This window comes from Falco cherrug, chromosome 7, assembly GCF_023634085.1.
Source record: "Falco cherrug isolate bFalChe1 chromosome 7, bFalChe1.pri, whole genome shotgun sequence".
Lineage (NCBI taxonomy): Eukaryota > Metazoa > Chordata > Aves > Falconiformes > Falconidae > Falco > Falco cherrug.
In genome coordinates, this window is record NC_073703.1 from 10,041,906 (window position 1) to 10,064,504 (window position 22,599).

The 22,599-nt window shown below is 40.6% G+C and overlaps 1 protein-coding gene across 19 annotated transcripts in view; it reads right to left on the bottom strand.

Moving 5' to 3' along the window:
* The window catches only part of CHD2 (chromodomain helicase DNA binding protein 2), a 94,744-nt gene that overhangs the window by 53,049 nt on the left and 19,096 nt on the right, over positions 1-22,599 (bottom strand). For 4 of the 19 annotated variants that reach the window (XM_055716434.1, XM_055716433.1, XM_055716432.1 and 1 more), the window contains exons 1-5: positions 16,719-17,132; positions 13,979-14,050; positions 13,168-13,262; positions 8,867-8,927; positions 225-3,408 (exon numbers count right to left, since the gene is read on the bottom strand). The gene's annotated coding sequence lies outside the window, so the exon portion shown is untranslated. The other 15 variants (XM_055716424.1, XM_055716422.1, XM_055716421.1 and 12 more) reach the window with 11 other exon arrangements.

Here is a 22,599-nt window from a genome sequence, read left to right on the forward strand (position 1 = left end):
TCAACACGGCAAAACGGAGATTTAAAACAAATAATCGTTTTTAGAAGAAAAATCCGAGAATAAACACAGTAGAGGAGCATCCTGCAAACTTTCCCAAAGTAACACTGGATGCAAATAATCTCTGTATCTTATTGCGTCATCCCAATACAGCTCAAATCGGTCGAAAATCTAAGTATTTAAAACAGCAGAAATCTAAAAATTATCATTATTAATTGCTCACCTACCTGATCCATGCACCGCCACCAGGACCAAGTCGATATTAGTTTCGGGTAGTGGAAAAACATTAGATCCAAAATATTTAGAGTTATAACGATAAAATACGAATTTCAGAGAATGAAAAAAAATATATATTCTAATCCCAAAAATATGCTGCTGATAAAGCAAAAGAAGCGGTAATTAGTACAAAAATGTCCGGGGGAAAAAGCTCATTAGGAGAGCGCACAAAAATGGAGGTACGCCATGGCTTCTAAGCTGGAAAAACAACGACCTGGGCTCTCTCCACGGCTTCTTCTTTCCAGCAAGGCACGAAAAGGGAGCCCTCAAAAGCTGCTTTTCTGCCCGAAAAAGGTCCGCTCGGCCCCCGATTAGTGCCTAGGAGAGGCAAGGGGCTGTGGGGGCCCCCTGAGGCTGCCCGAAAGTTAGGGAAAGTTGCGTAAAGTGTTGGGGAAGGCACGGAGCTGAGCGCGCTCTCTCTAAGGCACAGCCGCCATCTAGAGCTCCTTCCCAGCTCTGAGCTCTGCCTTTGATTGACACTCTCTACATTTACCCCACAACTCAGGTGATGTACCATAGACCCACCCCTTCATTTCTACCAAAAAAAGAGATAGCCTCCACCTAAAGGGTGCCTGCTACCCCCACAGCCCTGGCTTCTTCCAACTACCCCAGCTGAAGGGGCACCTTAACCCCATGTGGCTCAGGCACCCTTTTGAAACCAGAAAGAAATGGAATTTGTGCCTTTTGTTTTAAAGATTTGCTAAATATTCCAGTGCCTGGGCTAAAATTACTTCCTCCCTGGACAGGAAGTGGTGCTGTTACAAGCCATTTTGAAAGAATGGAAGTGGAGCTGCCAGCCATGCAGCCAGCAGCAACCCACCTTGGGGGTCACCCCACCCAAGGGGTAGCTTTTTTTCAGTTCAGTGGCAGTATCCCCAGACAATAGCTCTTCCATTCGTCACCCAACACTTGCGCTTAAAGCTTGGGACAGAAGCGTCACCCGCTCCTAAGCAAGCCCTGCATCACTGGTAACACCCGCCAGCTCAACAGCGCCTCCCTGCTGGTTCTCCCCAACAACAAAAATCCAACAGCTACACAATTTCCATCAGTTATGTGAAGGCACTACTGCAAAACAAGGCTGACACTATTAAAAGGGTTATTTCTACTTCACTTTCTTAACCCATTAATGGGCATTAAGAGATTTTAACACAACAAATTAATTTTAAAGCCGTACAATAGCCGAGCTGTAGAACTGGAAATCAAGCAGTATCTCAAATACAATATCCTAGTGTGGAGACGATGCATCAGAGAGGAAATGGAGGAGACCCAAGGATCCCCTAGCCTAGTATTCTGACTACCCGTTGTCTTCCCACAAGCAACAGACACCTTGAAGCGCAAGGACATCTTGCGTATTCGTAAGCAACACAACAAGACAGTGAAATCGGACATTGGGGGACCACTGCGGGGGGAAAGGGGTACCAGGCTAGTTTGGGTTTCTATGAACACCCATGGCACAGCATCCCAACAGCCTGACAACACTGGCTTCTACCAGTAGGTCCAAGATAGTCCCCTTCAAATTCCTCCACACACTTGCCATGCACATCCTCCAACAACCTATCATCCTCCCACATCAATGGATTTGGGTAGGAACGCTCTGTTGCCACAGCCCATTTTAAAGAATGTCATTTTCCTGATTATTTACAGACAACCCCTTGCACCTGAACACAATGCAAGACCATTCCAAGCAATCCAGGGTAATGCTAAGGAAATCCACTCATCTGAACGGGGATCCCTTCAGGTTGGTCCCAGTACCCAACTCCACCATATAACATGGCAAAACCAAACTTCAGCAAGCATGCATCATCAAAATGGCTGGATTAAACGGGTATGAACAATCCATCATGGTAAAAATGGATATTTACAAAGACTGGGCAAGCCACATGGTTAAATATACACAATGGGGTTTTGTTTGTTTTTAGGAGAAAACACCTAAGTTAGATCAGTACCACCTTTGTCATCTTGCCCCTCCAGCATAAAACAAAGACAGCCAAAAATTTCAGGTGAAACATACATAGGAAGATGGCTACAGTTTAACTACCTGATCCCCAAGAAACTTGAAAGGAAATTGATTTTTGAACATTAGAACCATTTTAAAATTCATTTGTAAAGGTTAACATGTCATCTGTAGCAGTACCCGTAACAACTCAATTTTTTCTTATCAAATACATGGTACAGGATCACGCATCTAAGTCTACATTAAATAGCAGTGAAGCCGACTGGACACTTGTACGGAACAATTTTAAGACCGAAAACACCATTTAGGAAGTATGCTGTCCAGGAAATCTGTTGAAAAGTTTCTGTACCCATATACATCCAAACAAGCATACCTAAAAAAGTTACACAAAATACTCAGGCACTCCTTTATTGTCGTATTTACTCAGCCTTCAATCAGTATCAATTCCATCTTAAAATAACTTCAGAAAGTTCAGCAGAAGTACCCTGACAATAGGCCAAGTACTGAAAAACCCCTAACATTAAGCACCTGAGTGAACCAACCAGTGAATAAAAATTCATTGGAAGTCATGGCAAAGTGAACATAATTTGCAAACGAAAACCACATTTTAAATCAAGTATAGCGCAAAATTTTACCTTGCCTTTTAGTGCTTAGCAGCTAAAGTATTTCTCACTTTAACAGCAACCAAAAAACATAACCCACTTCAGCATCAACACAATAAAAAAAAAACAAAAACAAAAAACAAAAAAATACCAGCCAGAAAGGACAAACACAAAGTGTGAAAGAAACCAAAACCTTTTATTAAGTCACTTGAAAAAACATTACATTTTCTCCAAAGGGGTAGCAACAGATCTCTTACCAAATGAATTTGCCTGTTATGCACATACAACCCCGAAGTAAAATTTTGCCACCCAGTCCTCAAACAGATCCATCATTGGATAGCCACTGATACCGTCCCCTGCTTAATTCAAGTGCAAAGTCCATTCTGATAGGATGATCACAACCCAGATCTTCTCTGGTTTAATAACACGAGAGTCCATGTTTTAACATCGTTTTCTTGGACAGACATATCACAGCACTCATGCATTAGTCCATTTCCTCAACCTCTCAATCAACAGTGGAACTGCCATCTTGGTGTCCCATTCGTAGACTCCTTTTGACACTCTTCATGTGATTGGATTCTTTATGGAAAATTAAAAGAAAAATGCTGTTGGAATACAGATCATATCTTTAAACTAAGACATTCAAGTACTGCACCCTGAAGATAGTTTAAACATATAACTGATGCTGCATTCTATATTACACATTCCAGAACACCTACTTTTACCATGGACAATGTCAAATCATCAGTTCAAGAGTCAAAAATTATAAATTTTAACCAAAACTATGAAGAAGTAGGGGAGGAAGTATTAGAAGTTCAAGAACCCTTTCAGGCTCCATAAATTCCTTTTGAAATTTCTGCATAGCGTTAAAACACTAGAGAAATCAATAGTGGGAAATCAGAGATATTTGCTCTGGCAACCATCTTTATTGGACTAACCCACCTACTAAAGCTGATGCTGCTTAGTGGAAAACCATGTTCATTATAATAAGCCAAATTTTTTAACTACTGTCCATGCTCCTTTCTTCAAAGACATAGATGCATCAAAACCAAGGTAACAGACATGAAAACTGGTTTCCTATATAAAGACAGTGACTGAACACCACCTTAACCCAGTTTCCCAGCTCATGGAAGACATACAGTGCAACAGCAAACACACAATTATAAACAAATAGAATGACTGGTTTAGTTACTGGTGGGAAAGGACACGTCAAAAGTCAGATGAAAATGGTAACGTTACACTAGTTGTCTTTAGCAAGGCCGCCATACTAGCCCTGCTCTGTATTCCAACTGTACTCTTCAAGTAACAGCAACTAAGACCACAGGTGAGTGACGAGCCAAAGTGATCAAATGACTTCCACATGGATAAATACAAACCAAGTGTCCCCATCTTTACACTGTCATCCAAGAAAATAAGCTCATGTACTTAAAAAACCCCTCTACTACTCTCCTAGCATGCAAAAATCAAGTACAGGAAGTTATTAAGTGTTAAGAACATAATTTTAAAACAATGCTATGTGTAGAAGAGACCAACATACAAAAAGGGTTTTTTAGATGTCTTCATGATTTTGAGTATCTGCACTCCAGTGCCAATTTACTCTTTTGAATGTGTATAGCTTTAACCCCATTTTAGTCTGAAACCCAACTTCACCTCTACATTGTTCCCCTGGTAATCCTGGGCAGATTCTTACACATGATGCAGAAATTACCCACAGTACAGCAAAAATCGTGGAGCCATCTAGTGGTCTCTGCCTCCTCATTCCAGTTTCCCCATTCTCATTTCAAAATAACCAGTTACAACAAAGCAAACAGCAATGGAACCAGTACAACAAGCCTCAGTCTGACTTTCACAACTGCCCATATGTCCTGTTCCATATTACTTTATAGACTTCCTTGTTTTAAATACAATGGAAGCAGCACACAGAAGTGGAACACAGGATCTGGTAATTCACTTTGCCTTGTACTGTGCAATGTACATAGTTGTAATAGTATTCAACCACAGGATCATCACATTTTCAGAACCAGAAATTGAGCATTCAAGTTTGCAGAAGTTCTTTGTTTCAAGCATTCAACTCACCCTCAGTTAAGATAGAATGAAATATTTTGAAACATATTTTTTCTTCCCCATAGTAAACTGAATGAACAGTTTTGGGGGTTGTTTTGTTTTTGGGGGGTTTTTTAGTTCCAATTGTTACATTAGCCTAATTTCAAATTCAGTTAGGCATCTGAAGACAAATTAAAACTTTGAGTATTTTTTTTAATGCTAATGCCTTGACTGAGGTACCAAAACATGAAAAACAAGTCACCACAGAGTTGTCAATTATTGTCACAATCAAGTACTCAAAGTACTGACATGAGCACAGTAGAAACCCCATAAATAAGCTTCTTACAATAAGTATAAAAATAATTTAAACGGTCTTAACATAAGGAAATTTAATTACTGGTATCAGCTATCCCCACCTCTCAAAAATGTAATTTAGTTACATATTAGTCAACCTTGAAAGGCCCTTTTCAGTTGGGTTAGCCTCCTGCCTTAGACACTAATGAGATCTGCCAAAAGCAATTTGAGGGCAAGTTTCCCTACTAGGTTCACCTACATTTGGTTGTACCAAAACTCTGCAAGTAATCCTGCCACATTCATGTTAAACTCTTCTCTTGACCTTGTAAAATAATTAGCAGTCAACGGAACTGATGATATATTATAATTAAGAACATGCTACAACAATCCTTGTTGTAACTTATTCATACATCAAAAAGATGCTACAGTAACAGCCAAAATATTAATAGCAATCTGTACACTTTTTCATGTGAAATCTACATTTGCTTTAAAAGATTTCACAGCAGTTGTTTACTTATGAATTAAGGCACATTTTCTTAAGAGGTTTCAATAATGTTGCAAAAAAAATACTCCTCCACCAAGACATATGCAGTGATCCCATACTTCAGGTAGCCATTGAAGAACCCTATTTTTTTGCTAATGACATGAGCCTTTTGCTCCTTTTGTAGAATCAATAAGGCATCATCCCATTTTTCAAACTTCTATTATCTACTATTTACTGTATTTGTTTCCAAACACAGTATTTTGCTCATAACGATTAAGGGGCTTGCATAGTCATGTAATACTTTCAAGGTTTCCTTCACATCACTGGTAACATATTGACACTCCATGTCAACAGACAGAATTCAAACACATGCCTAAAGGTTTAAGGCAGCAGTTTTGAAACATCTTCAGTTTACAAAATTTTTCTCTTCAGTTTTTTTCTAATTATTTGTTGCTCTACCTATTAAGAGACCACAGCAATAAAAGACATCTCTTATGGCCAAAAACATGGCTTCAGCTATTTCATGTCTATTGAAACCTTGTGTTCCTGAAGTGTGAGATTGAAGGCCTGTAACAACATGTAACACACCCATGCATCAGTGCAAGTGCCTAAAACACCACTACATCTACAAAGTTTTCCAGAGTGAAAAACTCTCACGCTCTGAAGCTTAAACTTAAAAATCGAGATGACATACTGTTAGTAAAGGGAAATTCACTCCAACAGAGGGAGCTGAATGGACAGAATGGAAGTTCTGAGCAACCAAACCTGAAGTTCTACACTTCGAAGTTCATTAATGCAAGATTTTATTCTCCAAGACACGTCTCTGGTAACTCTCACACCAGAGGGAAAAGCAGACCTGTCCTTTACCGACATCAAAAGTCCACCTTTAAGTCCACCAAAAGACATCTTTAAAAGTAACTAAGTACTCTGGACAGTCCTAAGCCTGCTTTTACCACTATCAGATGTTCAGCAAGCACAGGAGTAAAAGCACAACTCATGTAAGACCAGGTATTCTTACTTAAGAAAGGTTGTTTGCCAGGTTTTGAGATTAATTTTCAAGTAAGATGTGACTTTATGCACTCTTTTGTGGATGTTATTTTTATATAATAAAGCATGCCAACTGCAGTAAGGCTCCCATTTTCAAATATTTGCCCCTTCTATCAAAAAAAAGTAATTAAAATCAGTGCTTCAAAACCAGAGACAGTAATACTAGATCTTTCAAGATCCATACATCTGGATGTTTTTACAAACACATTTTGAAGAAAACTGTTTCTTTAAGCCAATTAAGAGTTTCACTTTCACCCTTTACATTGGGTAAGGATTAGAAAACAGGAAAGTGGAAGCATTCCTTGGTCTGTAACTGAAAAGTCAGGCTCCTGCTCAAGAAACCAGATCTGACAACAACTAATTTACAATCCAATGAGAGAAAACAGAAAAAAGTACACAGAAAGATGTAGGAAACAGATGCAGATTAATACAAAAATGGAACACAAATCACATGTTTACAGATTATAGCAGGTTACTGAGGAAAAAAGGCATCAGTGGACAGCATAGGGAGAGTTTTGAGGAACAGCTGGAAGGAGTAATAATTACTTCTAACATAGCAAGAAATATGCTGTTCTACACACACCTGTAGTGTGAAAAATAGCCTAAGACTTCAGAAAAAGTAATAAAACTCACAGAACACAGCAGAAGAAGATGAAACAGTAATCAAAGATCATCAAAACTGAGCACATGTACACACATTAAGAACTGAATTGCTCAAAGTTTGTGAATTCTATTGTTTTGCTTCAGAGCTGTAGTCTTAGTGATAAAATTGATTCAAAACGAGCTGTACCTAAAAGTAGAAAAAGGCCACGATAATGTGGGCCTAGCAAGGTTTGCACCTTACCCCCACTACTCCTTTTTCCTTTCAAAAGAGCTCTACATTGGTTTCTACATCACATGAGTAGACAGAGACCCCAAGAAAGCACGGGACTTTAGAGTACAAACAGGGAGAAGCTGCTTTTCTAGCAGCCAAGGCAGCATAGACAGCAGTTTGTACATGGTAAGCATGGCTGCTGAAGGTCTCTGCTAACACACGTAGCCACCAGACAGTTAAAAATCACTATCTATCATCTATCCACTGAAACAAGAATATCTGCATCCTGGAACACATTTTCTCAAGCTGTCTGCAGTCTGAGGCTGGCATTACTCAATCAGGTAGCATGTCATACTGAAAGAACTGTCTCCAAGAAACTGTCTCTTTTAAAGAAAAGCATCTATTCCAAAGCATAGCTCTACAGGAACAGAGCTTCCCACTAAATAAAAAAAAGTTAATTCATGTACACAAAACGCAATGGATGCCCCAATTAAAAATGTCAAATAAAGGAGTCTGAATTTTAAGCAGACAGGAAGACAAAAGGACTTGGGGTCTTTCCAGAGACAGCTCCCAAGAGTTACAGAACATGCCAGAGACAGCAAAAGGTCATCAGGACCAAATTCCTTTTAGATAAGGAAAATGGAGAAAATCCTATCCCCATATTCATCCAGCACAGAACTGAATTAATTTTTCTACTCAAGCCTGCCAATTTTGCATTTTGACACCATGAGGAATGATTCCTAAACAAAGTCTATATGCTAGCAGTTTAATATAGGAAGCTGTTACCAGCATTACATACCATTTTCTGCAAAGCTGAAGCTTCAAAAATGAACAGAAACAGAAAAATCATAGAACAGTTCCTATGTGCTCAGACTCTCACAGATCCTGACAGAAGCATAAAAGGACAACACTAGACGCTTGTAAGACAAGTTCTTCCTGCTATATCTTACACACCATTTGTTATCCAAATTTTGTGTAGTACTTCTCTGTAGAGACAGACATTGTGTACCAAATCCTTCTGAACAAGCATTAAATCTGTGACTTAATGTTCTAAATGAAATACGGAGTCAAATCACAGAAAATCAAAGACCTACAATTAGATATGAAAGCTGTTCTCCAGTGAGACAGGTTGAGAGCACCATCCAAGTATAGCTTCCTCTCCTAAAGAGCCCAGCAAGAATCATCATGTGGCCCTTCTAACTGAACCTTCTAGAAACATGTGCTCACAGACACACTTTAAGGAACTTCAGGATGTATCCAGCCAAAAACTTCATCAAGTTAAACATTATAGCCACGTGTGTTGCTGTTTTTTTAAAAGCTAAGTAGAAAATGTTATTAGGAATAACACAACTTACCAGTGCTTCAACCAAGAGCAGTTATTTTGGTTACAGTGAGTAAATCAATTCCTCAACACATCTGTAGGGAAAATGGTATATTAAACACTTGAAATAAAAAAATTAAAATAATTTTAAAACATTAAAGATCTACAAGACCAGAGCACTAGCCTAGGAATATTACAAAAATCCCTATCCTCAAATAAAATAAAATTCAAAAAGCACATTCCCAGCAGATCACAGCATACGGCACAAGAGACATTTTAATAAATAATTTTAAGTATCACTAGGCAACCTATTATCAAAGAACCTGTGCAAACCACCCAAGAAAGTCAGACCCAGTCCTGTACACAAATCCCTTGAGAAACAAAACAACAAAAATAATTTTGTAAGTTTTTGAAAAAGAGAAATTGGGCAAATGAAAGTATGCTTACACGAACTGATCTGCCCTTCACATAAAAATAACTAAAATACTCATTTTTACTGAGAGGTGCTATCAGCTAGATGCTGTGAAAATATTTAACACTGATATGGAATAAGTTTTTTATATCTCAAAGTTATCCCACGTATGGGTAAGGCCCAAATTTGAAAACTTAACTATGAAAAAGCTTATTGGCAATCCACATCAGTAACATTTAATCAAAATTACCTTAAGCAGAGGCAACAGAATTAAAGTAAGACCTAAAACTCTACAACTCATGAAACCCCCTTATTTTACTGTAAATCTCAACTGTGTGAAGTCATCCACTATCATGAGCCACACAAGTTATCTTCCTAACCTGTACAAGCAAACTGCTTCTCTCGTGATCTCTCAGAATCTACTTATCTTGGCATATAGCCTCAAATATGTAAAAATTAATGAACCTATTCAGTGATACCATACTGTGCATGATTTTCTACAATATTCTAAATACTCTTCAAACTGATAGCTACTCAGATGTGTAGAAAGCAAGCTGTGATGAACAGAATTGTAGTTTCTTTGCTGATATAATTTACTTGAAACTTAATATGGAAAAAGATCCCTTTAGGAAGGGGAAACAGTAAAAAGTTGTAGTAGTAAAGTGGCACAAACATGTAGAATATCCAAATGAACAGGAAATTTAGAGCTTCAAAACATGCATTTAAATGTGATCCAACAGCTGCTATTAAATGGAGGCACAAAACTGAAATACTTCAAAATGGCGGACAGGCACTTTGTAGATGAAACAACATGGTTGCTGGACTTTAATAATCCAAGAGGCATCTATCAGTCACGCAAAGCCTAAGAAATTAACCAGGTAAAGAGGTTTACTTATGCCCATTAAATCTCCTTCTGTCCTATATGTCCCATTTTACTCAAAAAAAAAAAAAAAAGAAAAAACACTTAGAAGCTACAATTTAATATATGAAGACTACATAGCATTAATGACCGCAAAATTTTCAGCTTGCGAGTCTTGGCCATTTTAAATAATTTACAGCACAGCTAAACATGTATCACTGCATTCAAGTTCATTCTTGTTGTCTTCAATTCTAGAAGTAGCATCCAGTTATGGTAATTTCACAGAAACTTTAATGAGGATACTTAATATGGCTTTGTACCACACAGAGGAACAGCCTCCTCTACTGAAAGAGTTACTAAGACTCGACCAGAGTGCGTTCTTCTGACCTCAGCAGAATTTTGCAAAAGGAATCTAGTATCTGTCAGAGTGGTAACACCTAGTAGCAGTAAAACTTCTCCACTCTGAAGTGAACAAATAAACCATTGAGTTTTGTAAAAATAGCACAAAGATCTTACTAACATATTACATTTCATTCATACGATCACACAAGTGATCGTTTTCCACCATTATAAAATAGACCGCTACATTCTGAGTTTTTGAATTTTAGTATCCAAAACTCACTCACGAACTATAGAACACATCACAAACACTGAAGGTTTACACCAAGAGCCATGAACTACAGAGCCAGTAAACACAGGTTTCAGCTGAAAAAATTTAGTCTTTCAGATTAACACCTGTATTTCCTCTTTAACATTCAATTTATTTAATAAATGTCAAACTAAAAATATTTTCATCAGACTACTCTCAGTAATTGTTGTAGCCCCTGTGTGATTAAAAAATCCACGCCCTATTTAAAAATAAACACGTTTTTCTTCTTTTTAAGTAGTTTTACAGTTGTGGCTTATATTTGGTTTTAAATTATAGAATGAGATGTTGTAAGCACAGTATGGCCTACACCACATAAAACACACCGTGCATCATAGGTCCATGACTCCTTCACCAAAAGACTGGCACTGCTAGCTCCAGAGAATCAGGAAAGCACACCTTTTACAGCAAGAGGTGAGGTCAAATGCTCTAAAGCTATCAACCTGGTAACAGAGTCTCTCAGGATAAACTGAAGTATTTCAGCAAAGATAATATATACCAGCACACTGATGTTTTTCCATATAAGCTACCAATGTTACAGATCAATTCTATGAGAATACTTAACATGACTTTGTACCACCAGAGGAACAGCTTCCTCTACTGAAAAAGTTACCAAGATTCGACCAGAGAGCATTCTTCTGACCTCGTCAGTCCTCATCAGTATGCTGCAGTGTGGTCATGAACTTAAAACTTTCCCAGTTTTAAGTCCCCAGCAGTGTGCCGCTAGCCTACTAAAGGTCTACCCAACCTAAAGATCAAGCTGCCATTTACAAGATTAAAACATGCTGTTCTTAGAAGAAAAGGCAGCTCCAAAGAGCTCACAAAAGTAACAAGGGACATTTAAAACTGTTTTTATTATAATACCTGTTCAGCACAAATAGCATCATGACAACATAGAAAATAAGTAAGACCTTTAAGACCAAAGTGCTCCATTTTGTACTCATTGCAAAACGCCCAGGTTAGTCAAGATGACTCTGCTCTTGAGCACCGTGCACGGTGGCTGTAATTTTTTTATGAAAGCAGATCCAATTAGAAGTTGCAGCTTTAGACATTTAAGGATTACACATTAGGAAAACAAGTTTTGAGTTAAGACAAGATCAGTCCCATCATCACTACAAGTCTTTTATGTGAATCAGGCTAGTCTTGCCTTTATCGTAACAGATCATGCAGTATCTGGTGACTTTGACTCTCTGAATTGAAAATTCACGTGGGATTTCAAGTATGCTCTGCTGTTCCTCTCAAGGTACCAGATAATTTCTAACACAAACTTCTAATTCTTAAACTTCACAGCAGGCAGTTACACAAAGAAGTTCTAGAACACACTTAACAGCCTTGCTCGTTAGCTGTGTTTTTTTGCAGGACATCCATGGTGAACAGTAGTCTAATACCTATAAATATTACTTGAAACCTGCCTTGCATATTAGTAGTGACTTACTGCATATGAAGGTTTATTACAACGTGGAGAGACATTTTGAAAAAGCTTATGCAAAACCAGTACATGATTTTTCTTATATGAACAGGCTGAAGCGTTCATCCAAGCCAAAGAGAACAGCGGCACTCAGGCAGGGGTTCACAAGATCTGCATTCTTAAATTATCGTGATAAATTATGTAATTTTAAAATGCAAATTATCAGGCGTATTTTTGAAAATCCTGATACACATCTTCATGAAGATACCCTACACTCTGAGCTCCTGAATACATACTGAAGTACATTAGCATGGTAAGCTGTGAAAAGGAACCAGTTAAGACAGGCAAACAAGATCCCAACTTTTAGTTACACAGTGGTAAAAGCATGACTCAAATATAACATGTTGCTCTGTCTCTAAATGCAGAGCCTTAAAGTGAAAAAAAAAAATAATAAAACCAATCAAACATTAGAAAGCCGATTTTTTTTATACTGCAAGGACAGCAAGACACTTCATAACAGCTAGGTGCAGGTTTAGGCTTTTAGAGTAAAATTTACACTGAAAAAAGAATTTCTATGTTTATTGTATAAAAACAACTTATTGGAAAAGAAAAGCTTATGAGTGTCACTTGCTAATGAACCAATACCTTGAATGGAAAGAAAAGCATTTGTGAAGTTTGATTAGACCGTATGTCCTTAGCAGAGATGGCAGTCAGTCCTCATAAGCACAGCTTTAGTTTACAGCATGTTGGCATGGTAATGTCAGATTCTTAAAAAAGTCTTATAAATAAGTGAGCACAAAAAAAAAAATCTCAGAAGATGTGTAAGGAGCCATTACTGTATTCAGTACACACTAACAGATTTCAAATGCACTAAAACTTGAAAAGAAAATTCAAGAAGGTAAAACATTGCAGCTTAAATGTTCAATGTTTATTTTGCTGCAACCCCCCCATTATCCTCCAAAATATTTAAAAACAAAAGAAACAAGGAAACACAACACAGAATAACATACCTGGTATGTACAGTACAGAATTTTGTTCAAGGTCTTTTACCCAACCAGCCATCTGAATCTTTGGAAGTAAGAACAATATCCAGAGTAATAATAGCCTTTAAAGAAAAAAAAAAACCACCATGTTTGACTGAAAACAAAGGTGTATACAGATTTTACCTACAATTCTAACATTCTCAACTGACAGAAACTTTTTCAAAATACATACAAGGTGTCTTACGATTAATAAAAATTTTACCTACAGTACAAAACCATAATATTCTATCCTTGCCAAGCACTGGCATTCAGGTCTCCAAAACTGAGTAACAGAGCCCAAAAATCTTCTGTATGAAAACCTGAAGTCTAGGATTATTACTGTCATACACAAATTCTACAATATCCCCAAGTATTAATGCTACCAACTCATTAAATACAAAACCTGAAAAATTGTTAAAGTTCAATGTACGTTTTTCCTGGGACAAATGGAACTTCTAGGTTTATATGAAAATACTTTACTTTCCAGCAACAACAATGCACATGTATGCGCATACATATATTAAAAAAATAATCTACTTACTAAACAGCCTTAGTAAAATAAAATTTATATGGAAGCTGCAGCATGAACATCACATTATTTTAAGGCATTCTCCCCATATGTGCAAAAAAAGGTTTTTAAATAGTCCAGATAATTTATAAAATGTGTCCTCTCCAATTTAAAAAATGTTTTGGTTTTTTTTTTTTCCTCTCCATCTGCGCAATAACAAAAAGGCAAATCCCAAGATCAAAAAAATAACAAGGAAATAAACATACTATCACAAGTTATAACCACTCTTACCTAAGAAAATAAGGTATGAATGACTCTTCTGGAAGCCAGTCAGGAAATAAGATATTGTTCATGGAATTCTACCTAAAGAAAAAGAAAGTATGAAAATTTTCAACATTTTGCTTTAGAAAAGCAGAACAAGTCAGATGCTTGAAATTTATTGATCTTTAGGTAATTATTAAGTTAGGAAAAACTTATGATAGCAGTAACTGTATCTTTACAACTCAACTCTAAAAATAAAAGTACGGGTGGCTGCACATACTTGGCTGAAAAAAAACACTGGAGATGGAAGAGTGACTGACATAGAACATGTATGATCTATATTTTTGCATGAATACCTGCAATCTGCTCTTCTGTCTCCCTTTAATTTAGAATGACTTAAAGATCAAATGTCTGGTCAATTCTTCTTAAGAGTAATTTATCACACAATACCTCACAGTCCTTGTACTTTTTTTTCCACATTAGTGTCTTCAGAAGTAGGCTATGCAAAATCTAATAAAATCTCTAGTGATAGCAAAGTAATTTTAAAATGGCTTCTGCCATCAGCTTCTCAAAATTTTAAGTCCTAAGTTACTTGATCTCCCCTAGAAAGGTATCTTTTTTGCCCTTCAGAACACACTTTTTAAGCATTCAGCTTCTTTAACCTTTAATCAGATCCCAAACTATGCTCTTTAACACAAGGAACACCATATTTGCACTACCTCTAGCCAACTTTTCTTGCCTTTTGTGAAAAGGCTTAACGTTCTATTTTGCACCAGTTACATTTATCACCACTATTTCATACTCTAGCAGAAGTCTGGAATCATTCTGTAAATACGTGGGTAATTAAAAAAAAAACATTTTAACATTACATTAAAAGATACTAAACATAAATGAAATTCCTACATCTTATATACATAAAAACGCAGAATCATTGAATAAATATGATAAAAATTAAGAGCAGTTAATTTTCAGAAACTTAGCTATTTCATTTTCAGTAGCTGAAAGAAACAAGTCAAAGCTATTTAAAAATTATCACCCAATATATTAAAAAAAGAAAAATACAGCAGACACCCACCTAAAGCTAGAACTTTCTTTTCAGCAAAGTGTGTATGTCAGAACCTGTTCTACACTGCAGAACTGTTGCTGAGGTTATAAAACCACCATAATCCAAATCTAACATAAAGATACCGAAGACTTTGCACAGAGGTGATAGAAGTCCAATGGTTGCTGAAACTTGTATTTTTATTTCCAACAAAAGCCAGCTTTCATTGTTGTAATGACAGATTTATATGTGCAGAGGAAGTACCGAAAAATGTTGATTTACCTCCAATGGCAGTATTTAAAACCTGCACGGAGTTTTATGATCCTGTACAAGTGTGCACCAGATAAATCCAACTAATATGGCTACACACAATCTCAAATTAAAACTGAAGTTCTTAATATTTACCTCTTGCCCTACTACAGTGACTTTTAATACAATTGGAATTACAACTTCACCCTTAAATTGGTAATTGCTGAATGCGAGCCAGCGCAAAACAAACATCAGGCATTCCATTTAAACTTGCGTTTTTAGAGTCCTGCAATAGCGTCGTACAACTTCTAAATTATTAACCATCGAAAAGAACGATAAAAATGCTACATGAACAGAAATGACTGCGAGTTCCCTGAAAAATGCATAAACTGAATACTAAAAACAAAACTGACACCCAATTAATTATTTTTAAAAGCTTTTAATGTCACACACAAGCCCATTCGCTTCCTTGTCGTGTAATTCATATTTAAGTAACTACCTTTTCTTCCCGTAGTGCCTTCTAAATCACAACTGTAGTATTTTGCCAACTTTAAACTGTAGACTTGGCATGACCGAGCTTTGTTTTTTTAAGCTTGTTAAGTTTTTGTATTGTTGTTTTAATTGCAAAAATCATATCGTATCTAATTCTTAAGACTTTTCCTTAAAGTTCTGCACCTGAACTGCTGTTTTTCAAGTGAAGTAAATTTCTATCTATTGTTTCAGTAAAGTACTAAGCTGTCTCATCCGCAGCCTGTTTTTTCTTACTGGTTTAGAAAGAGTTAAAAGCCAACACCCCACAAAAAAACCACCAAGTTTTATTTTTAAGAGAAAAGGACATGGCGTCTTTGTTCTTACAAACTACGAAAACATATCCCCATCTGAGCAGCAACGGGCACCAAACGCTCTTTGAACAGGTACGGGCTTGGGGCTAAACATTTAACTGATGATGTAGTACAGTCTTCACCTCTCCCCCCACCACCACCACCCCCCCCCCCTTTACTGCTGCATTGGAGTTATAAGCTGGTTTGCAGATGCCCCCCTTCCATGCTGCGCTGAGGGGAACAGGTCTGCAGCCCCCCCTCTCCTCACTGCTGCACTGGGGAACCCGTCTGCAGCTCCCCCCATCCTCCGTGCTGCATCGGGGGCCGGGGTGTGCGGAGCCCCCTCGGTGCTGCATGAGCAGGGGGGAGGGGGAGCGCTCTGCAGCCCAGGAGCCGACGAGTGTCACCGGGGCGGCCGCCGAGCCGGGCTCCCTCTGCGGCACCCCTTCTCCCGCCGCTCCCTCCCCGAACCCCGCGGCTCCCCCCGCACCCAAAAGGGGTCACGGAGACGAGCGGGGGTCCCCGAGGCTCCCCTCAGGGAGCGGCGAGGGGGGGCAGGGAGAGGCAGGCGCCCCCTCCCCCTCCCGGCTCCAAGGACATTTTGTTTTTCCTCCCAAGGACAAAGGACAATGAGAAGCGAGGAGACTCAGGCACTTACCCAGCGAAGAGCAGCCCGCTGGCTGGCAACGGGGGCCCTGAGAACGGGACGCTGCTCCCCTCCTCGCCCTGCCGGCGGCGATGGACGGCCCCGCGCCCGCCCGGCAAGGGAGAGGCGCGGGCAGCGCTTCGTCGCCCGGCGCCATTGCCCTCCGCCCGTCGGCAGCCCCGCACGGCAGCCCAGCTCGCCGCCCTCCGTCGCCCCGGAACCCCCAGAGTGCCGGGCCCGACTTGGCTCCCGAGACCGGCACACGGGGCGCTCGCCGGGCGTCCCCGCTCCGAGCCGCGGGGAGAGCGCCCGGGAGCACGGCTGCAGCTGCGGCTGCTTCCCCGGCCATCTTGTGCCGTATGTGTGAGAGTCTCTCCCGTCTCCTCTCAACTCCTTCCTCCCCTCCCCCCCGCACAACATGGCCGCCCGCTTACTACTCACTGCGGCGAGGAAGGGGCGGGCCCGGGCCCCTGCCCCCTACCCGCGGCGCGCTGCGCCCCCCCTCCCGGCCCGCCCTCGGCTGCGCGCGCGCCGCGCGCCGCTCCCCATTGGCCACGCCGCGCCCTCCCCGCCAGGCCCGAGCGCGCGCGCCCCGCTCCTATTGGCCGCGCCGCGCCCTCCTTCGACCTCCCCACCCCGGGCCCGCGCGCACCGCGGCCGCGGCCTCCCATTGGCTGCGCTCCCCGCCTCAGCGCCCGCCGCCGAGTATTGGCGAGCGGCGGCCGGCCGCTCCCCATTGGCTCCCGCCCGGCTCCTCGCGCGCCCGCCCCGCCCGCCGCGGGCTCGCGCCCAGTGCGCACAAGCTGCCCCTCAGGGGGAGGAGGGCGGCGGGGAGCTGGGCCGGCGCTCCCGCCCCGCAGCTCCCGCCCCGCCGGCGGCCCCGGGCCCCGCTGCCACCCCCTCCCCAGCCCCACCTGGCCGGGGTTAGGATGTTCCTCTGAAGAGGCACACCCCGCCTCGTGGCAGCAGTGACCCCGCTTCGTCCGAGCGCCGCCTTCGCTGCTAACCCCCGCTTCAGAAGTCCCGTCATCCCTCGGGGTGCCTAGGGCGCCCCTCGCTAACCTGTGGCCGCCTACAGCGAGGCGCAGCCCCCCTGGCCTGGCTCGTTAGGAGCCCCTCGCCCAACGGCCCGGTTTGCTGTTGCACCCTGTGCTGCCATTCCCACGATAAGCACCTCGTTTCTCTCACAGTACCTATGCAGCAGCCTGGCCTGGGCCCTGGCGCTGCCCATCCACCGGGCAGGCCTGGGCACCAGCTCCACCTCACCGCAGAACGTGGTGCCGCAAAGCCCTTGGCTCCCTTGACCTGCGTACGGCCCACGGCCCGTGCGCCCTCAACCTGCTCCTGACCCCGCTGGTGGGAAGAGCCAGCACCACCGTGCTACCTGCCTGTAGTCCCAGTCCTCATTAGTACCTCTCAAAAGCACCACAGACACCCAAATAAAACTAGGTATGGTGCTTTTTTTAGCCGACTCCATAGAAACTGTCTTGTATGCCAACCTCAACAGGACATTGTCTCCTATTTTGACTACTGCCATGGAAACCAATTCAGATATCAGCAGGATTGAGGGGCATCCCCCACATTTTTGGTCACTTGTCATAAATGCCTGTCCCCAGCCAGTGGGTTAGGATGTTCCTCTGAAGAGGCACACCCAGCAAACACGACTGAACAGCGTAATTAATATTTACATACTTCAGCAGTCACTTTGAATGATACACATGCCTTTCTCCTTTTTCATTCGCACAGCTTACTCCGCTAAAAGCAGAGAGAAAGGGGTCCCGATCTTCCTTTTTTATACAAAGCATGTGGGCAGTTATGGCAGCAATTAAACCAACAATGTTTAAAATCATAATGGAAGGCCTCAGCAGCTAGCCTGGCGCTTGAAGTTGTGCAGTTGGACTTCAGCAGCCATCTCCTGAGCTGGGTCCTGGAAAAGCCAGAAGCAGCTGGTCAGCTGAAAAGAATCAGTCAACTAACGCCCTTGAGGAAAAACCACGTTGAGTTTGAGATGTACTTCCTTTCAAAATACAGAGAAAAGCTGACCTCCTTGTACAGGATAGCAGGGGAGGAACAAACATACCTACTGACTTGTAGACAGTGGTGATAAGATGGTTACAGTCTTCAAAAAAGGATAGTGGCATAAAGGTACCTCAGCATGGGAGCCTCCAGCTAAGGAATTAACGGTGGAGCAAAACTGCAGATACTGCTTCTCAGCTGGGAAAAAGGGCAAAAAGGCCTTTGGGTTTGTTTTCCCACAAGAAGAAGAAATGAAGTTCTGGTCTACAGAGCCTACGGAGAGCAGGAAGCCTGGTCTGCAACTTCATTCCCGTTCTGATTCCTGCAAAGGCTAATCCTCTTGCTCTCGGTGGAACCACTCACACATAACTGTGCATAAAGGTGCTTGCATGAACAGAACCCAGATGCTGTCCTCCTTAGAAAACTACCAACAGTGAAGAAAGGGGAAAGGCAACCAAGGATAAGGCAGGAACTAGATGAAAGTAGGGTGCAGCAAAAGCACTTCTACTTATGTCGGCATTTTCAGCCAACTACAAGGTATGACTTCACAGCAAGGACCAAGATTAGAAGTTCAGAGTACAATTTCCAGCCTTTCTATTGCTTCTTTCCAGAACACAAGTACATTTCTAGAAAAATTATATTAAGTGTGATCACTTGTAATAACCGCATGAAAGGGAGAAAAGAGATCAGGCATCCAAGACATAATTGCACTCTTTAAGAGTCATATGATTCCAGCCAGAAGAGTTTAAGGTTGTATTTACTTTTCTCTAGCTATACCAAACTGTCTAGTATACTAGACTATTCCTCTTTAAAAAAAAATTAATCCTGTACATTTACAGACAGAAATGTTTTTGAAAGTCACTTACTGTATTGCTGTTACATGTAACCAAAAAATTACTGGAAGTCCAATATCCTCATTAAATATTTTCAGTGCTGCTGTTTTGCTTCCTGGCTACCAAGGCCTAAAGCAGCTCCAAAAAAAGCTTGCACAAGTATCCATCACCTCTTCCGTTTCTTGGATTCAAGTGAGTTGTACGTATGTGAACCTAAGTACAGTCACTCTCTCCAGAGCTGCAGCACTCATCACACAACTTTGCTGTTCCTGTACCAGTCACAGTCTACCTGTTTGCATTCTTCCTGCCTAATGAACAGCAGAACGGTGCTAGTCTCCTTTTTCACGTTTTTTATCTCCCATGGTCCTCTCTGTATAAATACAACATTCTCATTCCTACTGCCTCTGCAGTTACCCCATTTTATTTTTCCTTCTAAATTCAGCATTTCTACACAACTGCAAAGTCCTTCATACAATTTATTTCTTCTCTTTTAGATGACAGGCTTCCTGCTTTGTGTAGCATTAGGCCAGATACTTCAGCCATGTTTTATGAACCACATGTCTGATAATAATGAGACAACTTAATGTTTCCATTACTAATTTGGGAACTATTTTCTGAGACTGCATCTGCGGCTAGAATTCCAGATGGAGGCACACAATCTCACTTTCTGGTACTCACCCAAACTATTTTCTTCTACAACCTTTTTTCCTTCCCCCCAGCTCCCACGAAGATTGTTATCATCCCTTAGGGACAGCATGCAAAAGCACACTTTAATTTCACAGGGCAGTGTCCCTTTCCCTGCCTGCTCCAACATGCCCTCAGTACCAGAGGGTACCAAAAAGTTGGTGAAGCAGCTTGCTTGTTGCAACACATGAGGTGCAAATGTAGCGTACAGCTCTTTGGAGACACAAGTACTGTAGAAAGGCCGGAGACCTGACACTGATATTTGACAAAATGGTTAAGTATTGTATCTGCCTTTTGAAGTGGAAAACAGGAGTCTAAACAAGACTGAGAGATGTGCAATGTCACCAAACCTTTCTTCAACCAAAACTCTATCGCTTTTCAGGAGAAATCAATAACAATTTTCTAGGCCCTAAGCCAAACATAATAGTTTGGATTATTTCGATAGAGAATATGCAAACAGGATACCAAATGCCCTTTGAACACAGCAAGCTGTTCTGTGGTAGGCATTTAACTTCCTGCGCACTGGGTGCTCACAGAAATTGTCACAGTGTCCTGAATAAAGTATAGCTCTATTTTCTTTTTTTCTATGTAACCTGTAACATGTTGCTAAAACAATCTTTTTTTTTTTTTTTTCCTTTCTGTTTCCTTCCTTAGCAGTTCACTATTAAAATCACAGTAATTGTACAGGCAGATAAAAACTACCTTCTATCACACTTCTGAAAACCTGGGATTTTGGAGCAACGTGCACAGAGACACTGCAAGAGTACAGCTATGCCCGCACTGCTGTCATCTGTGGCCTTCTCATAGCAGTGACACAGAGTAACATCAACAGACAGAAACATAAATAAAGACAAAGTTCTTTAAGCACAGAACCAGCTTCCCTGTGTGACTGCTGAAGACGACGAGGGTCTATTGATCCTAGCTAAAGTTTTTTGCTCCTGTCACAAGACAAGCGATAACAGCAGCAGCAGCAAGGATAAAATACACTTCCAGCAACCAGCTTGTGCTGTTCATTCTGCTCTGGGTCTGGAACTGGAATTCAAATCCAGACTTTTGTTCCAACCTATAATGAATAATTGCAAGCACATCTACACACATGGAGAGAACTTTTACATATGCCCTTTTTATTTCCGTGATTTAACACTGAAAACTAAGATTATGTTAATGTGGTGGTTTTGCTAGCACTTTTTTGGTGCTCATGTTTAGAACGATGAACCTTGTGAGCAGCAAGAAAAAAAAGATTTATTACCAAAAATAATTAGAAACAAATTCTTATCAATGGCACAAACATATGGTAAAGAATCTTCCAGTCTGCTAAGCCAAACTACAGTGCTTTTTCAGTATATTCAAAATGAAGCAATTTTAACCACAATTCACTCTTTTTATTTCTCTTTTCAAAGAAAAATAAGTTATCAATAAAAAGTACAAAGACGTAATGGAAGTGAGAAATGGAACCAATATCTTTTCTGGGATTTAACAGTCTTTCCTAAACAAATTTTTAACTTGTCGGTCACAACGCAGTACTGTTTCTGTACATGTGATCTTGCGGCCTGAGCTCAAATTTTAGATCTAAGAGCTCCTGAACAACCTACCCACCTCGCTATTTCAGTTTTGCATGAGTTCCTGTATACAATGAGGCAAATAAAAGACCAGTAACTATAGTCTAGTGAGAGGATTAATTATTGTGCTTTATATTTACATGACTAAGGAATATACGTGTATTTTTCTTGAGAAAATCAAGTCCACTTATCTTAAGAAGGTTTGAAACTTGAACTTCCTTGTTATTATAACATATCAGCTTCAAGTTATCCCTTGTTGCCAGCTTGACTGTAAGAAATTTTAATGATTTCAGTCAAGGGACTTACGCTGTATTTGGTCAATATTTAACCATAATAAGTGATTGCCTGAAATAGCAGTCTTAGAGATAGAAGAAAAATGGGAAGATACAGTAGCCCTTATTTTGAAAAAAAAATCTCATGCCAGTTTAAAACTGCAGGCTGTTTCAAACTTACAGAATTTGGGTGACTGTTTAATAACATATTTAATTGCTTCCTAAAGTAAGCCATTGGAGCTTGGAACAACAAATCTGTTCCTTTATCCCCTTTCTTTAACCTCTGGTACTTGTATGAAATGATCTGTTCTTTTAAAGTCAGCTTTTAGGTAACAAACTATTCTGCCTGGGTTGGCAAACTTTTATAGGAGGCTTGAACATAGCAGAAAAAATACTGATCGACCATTTTGCCTGTACCTACTTAGACACTACAATTTATAGAAATGCTAATAAGGTATTACATGTCTCCTTTCATGAAAAAGAAGAACTTGTTTATTACTGAAATCACCTTTGAAAGCAAGTAAGAAAC